Source organism: Netta rufina (assembly GCF_964035555.1).
Source record: "Netta rufina genome assembly, chromosome: Z".
Taxonomy (NCBI): domain Eukaryota; kingdom Metazoa; phylum Chordata; class Aves; order Anseriformes; family Anatidae; genus Netta; species Netta rufina.
Window position 1 is genome coordinate 58,552,363 of NC_140126.1, and position 6,000 is coordinate 58,558,362.

Genomic DNA, 6,000 nt, shown 5'->3' on the forward strand with positions numbered 1-6,000 from the left:
TCTGGCTGTGTCAAATGCTGGTCTTACAGAGCTGACAGAATATCTGACTGTGTTCATATATCTTTGTTTTTATTCTGTACTAAAGCACTAGGTATAGTCAAAGTAGCAGTGAAAAAAAAAAAGGCCTTGAGGTCTGGGGCCTGAAGAAAGGGTACATAATTTATTTCCCTTTTGTCATGTTGGGATTTGAGCATTGAATTACAGGGCACTATGACAAATGAATCTAGTCAGCCATGTTAAGAAACAGTAAGCAAAGAATTTACTGAAGTCAGAGGGAAGTCAAGAATTCTGTTTGTTCCCAAGAGATGCCATGTCTGCTTTGATAAAAATTTTCCATTTGATGCTCAATATAGTTACCAAAGATAAGTGAATTTCAAGTGCTTGCCTTACTTTGATTGACATTCTCATAAGCAAAATTAAACTGATGTTAATGAGTATAGCTCCAGCTAAGTCGATGGTACTAAATAAATCCTTAACAGCTGAGCATTTAGCATAGCATATATCCTAACATGATCTCAGATATTTTGGTCAAGAATCAGACCTGAGAAGACAAGTGCTTCTGTAATTAACGGTAGGTGCTTCCTGCGGTAGGTTTGATTGGCACATAAGTGTACTAAATCCAAATCAGCACAAGCTACAGAATGAAACTGAGCACCTTCTGCCAGAAGCTAAGGAGTGGGGCCAATCTATATATATGGAGAAAGGCACCAGTCAATTGACATGAGCATCCCAAATGACTGACCATTTATCTTAGCCCTTGAGATGACTGCTCAAAGTGTGCGTTTTCTGGTTATGACTTTTATGCTTTCTCACGATGATTTTGCTTACAGTTTATAAGAATAAAAAGAGAGATACAACACCCCAAATAAGCACTTTTGCAATATAAAATAGTGAGAGACCAAGCTGCTAAATCACCTGTAGTAGGACCATCAATCAGACTTGTAGTGTTTTCCCAACACTGCCACTAACATTCTTGTAGTGTTTCCCTAACTCCACACACATTTTCATAATTCATTTCAATTGGAAAGCCTCTAAGCCCAGTTTAACCTAACTCACCAGAACAACTTACATGACTGCACCCACAGTCTCTAAGAAAAAAGAAAAAAATATATATGTTGACTACATAAAAAAAAAACAGCAACAACATCAAACACGTCTATGTTGCAGGCACATGAGCAATCACTGTGCTCCAAAGGGCATCTCATTCTGTCTAGCTGAGGTTCTCAAAGAAAATGCGTGTGACCTACAGACAAGGCTCTTGGGTCAGCTGCATGTCCAAGGGACAGGCAGCTGCAACTAAAAGCCACAAAACTGAGGACAATGCCTAAAATCTATCCAAAATCCTAAAACAGAAAATGACCAAGGCTGTGGGAGCAATACTGTGGACTGGCATGTGTCCAAAAAAGGGGAGCCCAAGAAAACCATTATACTTTCACCATCCAAACCTGTGATCTCAAGCAATTAAATTAAGTACCTTTGACAAGACCTATTTTCTTTTAGGCCATATTGACTGACATTAATTATACTGCAATCTTTTAACCATTCCATTTTTTTTTGGCCACAAATCAATGAAATATTGACCTAAAATTACTCACTTACCTTTCTAAAAATAATTTCATGACTTTCGCACTGCCTTAGTCTCTTGGAATGCACCCAGTGATAAATTTACAGAAGTTGTAGAGGTGGCCCAGAGATTTCTACTACAAACAATCCTTTTTCAGTTATCTTTGTACCATTGTTAGAGTTTAAAGGATATAAGAGACCAGAGAAAATTGGGCCTCCAAGTTACACATTTCCTTACCTGGGGGTGTTTGACAGCTCCAGATCAATGGCTGCAGGTGGCTGGAGCCATTAATCTCATTAATCCCTAATGCTCTCAGATGGCCCTCTTGGCCATTATCTTCTCAAAATCTTAATGAATATTAGGGTGCAGTCAGTCCTAACCTGAGAAATTTTTCCTCAGGCTTTTCAGTTGTCCCTATGAGGAAGGCCCTGGGTGTTGGGAAATCAGTGTGTCTGTATATCCAGGGGAGGGAAGAAGATCCGCCCTACAAAATGTGCTGCAGATTAGGGGGAATATGAGACCATTAAGTAAAACAGGCATGTCACCCTCCTTTTTGGCCCAACTCTGGATTATAAACTGCTTGAACTGTGCTCCTCTGCTGAACATGAATCTTAGCATTTTACAGTTTTGTCAGACCATTTATTCTTTGATTTACCCCTCTCCATACATCGTTCCTCTGACTGAAGTAGTTCTGCATTTCTGGCTTCTTATAAATTGATTTTTCTTTCAGGACCCTGGGTTTTATCTCCTCTTCATTCTGAACATCATCTCGTTGTTTTCAGAAGAGCCTTTTTCGTGATTAATAACATAACAATCATACCCCTCACAACCCTTCTTTCTCCAGAGATGAACATGGTAGTGATGGTGATCATGATGATAACTATAATAATAAAAATCTAGTGTATTATAAAAGAGTAATAGGGAGGAGGGAATAGGCTGTAATAGTAGTTAGTCTCTATAAAATAATTAATCCTTATAGCAAAATGCTTGACAGACTGGTAGAAGAATTGAAAATCCCAATCATAAGAATTAAAGTGACTGAAGGTAAGTGGTATATCTTCAGATGAGTGTAGCTGGTGAGTTTCTTTATGCAGTGATTCTTCATGTAACAGCCTTATCTCTAACTTTCAGGACAATCCAGCAAACTAAGCATGTTACTAACATCTACAGAGGGAATGTTCACAAGTCATACTTGCTTTGCTATGCAACATGAAAGCAAAAATTCACAGAGTCATGTAGCATTTCCAGTGAAGATATGCCAAGCAGTATATGAATCCCAACACTGAGATGGTCCTTGGCTAGAGGGAGAACAGTGAGGAGCATCTCAGGCACACTGAAGTCAGAGGTAAAGCTATTTGCAAGGCCAGTAAGAACCAGATTTCATGTTTATTTTGCCAGTATTTGATGACTGCAAATAAAATGCATTTTTTCTTCGTAAATCATCGACCATACAGCAAGGCTTGCTGTCTGTTCAGCACTTTCTCCCCCATGGTCCAGCATCTTAGCCAGTGGAAGCCATTGCAAGAAACATCTGGTTTAATGGGTTTATCATTATTTTGTTATCAATCGTTTTTTTAAAGACAAGAACTGTATTGACAATTCTGCACTAAATATGTACTTAAAAGTCATGTCACATGTACCCTTTCAGACTGGGAACTGTCTCACTTGAAATACCCTGTAAAGTGCTTTTAGCTTGTTCCTTTAACTTGTCTACTAGACCACAAAATCCTTCATCCAGGCTGGATATCTGAATGCAAAAGAAGTGCGATGGTAGCAGGTGTGCAGCAGGGCTGGGTATTGGAAGCATGTACGTTTTTATCTGACTTAAAAAAGATCTGTTTTCACTCTCCATCCAGCTATAAGAGTAAGTCTAACAATACAAGGAGAACTGAAATTTAACAGTAGTGATGGTTTCTGTCTGTTTGCTGTGATCCTGGCTGGAGGAAGCCTTCTCCTTACTTTATTAATATTAATTCTTATGTTTCCAAACAGCAATAGAATGTATATTTCATTCTGTTTTCACAAAGACAACCAAAAGAATGAATTTCACTTATCCAGGCTGTGCAAGGAAGCAAACTAAGGAGCAAAATGATCCAAGTTGGTCAGGTTGGGTATTCAGATACACATCTTTATAGCAAGTTGTCTTTTCCACTTGAACTGTGGCAAGATGATCCAAGGAAAATGACATGCTAATAATGGAGTGAGTGCCTGAATTAGGAAATGTGAGACATCAGCATAGTTTCACTTTACTTTAGGCAGAACTGGGAGTAAGAACAGAACTTTTTTTCTTTTTTCTTTTTTTTTTTCCTGTACTTAAAAAGGAGTCTGAGAGTACTGCCAAATATAGAGAGAACATCAGCATCTGAACTGGGGATCTGTCATACAACAGGCACACAGTCATTAACGAAAGAGGGTCACGTTCACGGTTGATGTAAGTGGACACAGCATTTTGTATCTCAGTGAATCCTCATTTAATCAGCAGAGTAAAGTGATATTCTCAGCGTCAAGGACAAATACTCAGCTCACAAAATCACCATTACCTCCAGCACCCTTGTGTGTTAATTTTCAGAGTGTAATCAAAGTTAAGAAATCAGACAAGAAAGATGTTGCATGTCAGTGTGCCAAAAGGGGTCTGCCTCTTCTAATAGGAACTTTGACCCTATTGGGTCATTAAAAAAAAAAATAAGAGGCAAGTTGGCCGTTCCATTACCAGCTGGGTTTCTGTTGGATGTTATGACTGGAGGAACCAAATCCAAGGCTCAATAAACATATTCCAAACTTCATAGAAATCACCTCCCTACACCTGCTGTCCACCCCTCTGTTGATGCAGCCCAGGATGCAGTAGGCCTTCTAGACTGCAGGCACACACTGCTGGATGATGTTGAGCTTTTCTTCCACCAAATGAAACCTATTTCCAGATAGATTGGAAACAACCAGTGTAAATGTCCTTTAGAAAAGGAACTTCATTAAATCTTCCTCTGAAGTAGTAATATAGGATGGAGTGAAGAGACTGAGCTTGGGATGCTTCATTGCAATTCAAAACAAAGAGCAAAGTGTCCTTACACAAACTTAAAACAAACAAACAAACAAAAATATCTAATTTTGTTCTTCTTAATAGTTACCTTCACAAAGCAGTAACTATGATAACATCAAGTCCTTAAGCACAGAAATAAAGTAATATTTCTAATGTCTCCTTTGCCCAATATCTGAAATTAGAGAGAACTTTCTCATGTCAGCTGAATGATAAGAAAAAATAAATAAATAAATAAATAAACAAATAAATAAATAAATAAATATGTTAAATGAAGTATTTTATAAGCTAAGGGCCATTATTAGGGTATCTTTATAAACATCCAGGAAGAAACAGATCTTAGAGAATGCTTTCCCTAAATGATGCTCTAAGTAAATCAGAAGTAATGCACAGGATTTGCTGGATTAAATTCTGCAGCCTAAATTAGTCTGTGTTCCAGGGTTAGATAATCAGAGTGATTTCTTCAGGAAAGGAAACAGTTTCTGTTATGGATTCATATATTATTTTAAGAGGATGAAAGTACATTTTAATAAATTTTATTAAGTACTGCTGGGAAACACAGATAGAATTTTAATCTCTTTAATTTTTCATGCAAGTTTTTATTAACAATGGTGTGTAACTGTGATACGTATTTTTTCTAAGCTGATCTCTTTTATTAGTGGTATTTGAAACAGCAGTGATTGATATTTGTGTAGCTAACCAGTGAAATTGAGTAGGTCTAGGGTAAGTAAATGAAATATATGAGTAATATTAGAACGTTTGCTTTTAAAACTCCTTTCTTTTTCTTCTTTTCTGGAAAACACACTTATACCAGCAAATTCTGAAAGAAAACAAAATTATTTTAAAACAAGAAGAGTATAAAGGCATATGAAATTGCTTTTTGATCTTCATTTACCATATGTGATTAAATTAAACTATAAATTTTGGCATTGCAGTTAAGTAGACTAGTTGTCCTGAACAGAACCTTTACTTCAAGTCACTGTCATCTTCTTGACATAATGTCTAATATTATGCACAAAATCAAAAGAAATGGGTTAACTGGAAAACAAAGAATAGTTTGTTAGGATGGTCAGGGAAGGATTATGACAAAATTGAGCAAATATCTCAAATACTCATATGCAATATTAATACACGTAGATAATAATCGTTACCCACATGTGAAAATACAATGGAATTGTATGATATATTGTGTCCTTTCAATAAATATATATATATTTTTTTCTTTTTCTGTTCTTGTAAAAGCTGCAATGCTCTTGAAAAACAATATATCATTAACAAATGAGTGAGTTTTGTCTTTTGACCATCTCTCTGTCTGATAATCTGGTAATTTATCACTGAGGGGACAGTCAAGCACTGGAGTGTGCTCCCCAGAAAGGTGTCACAACACCAAGCCTGCTGGAGTTGA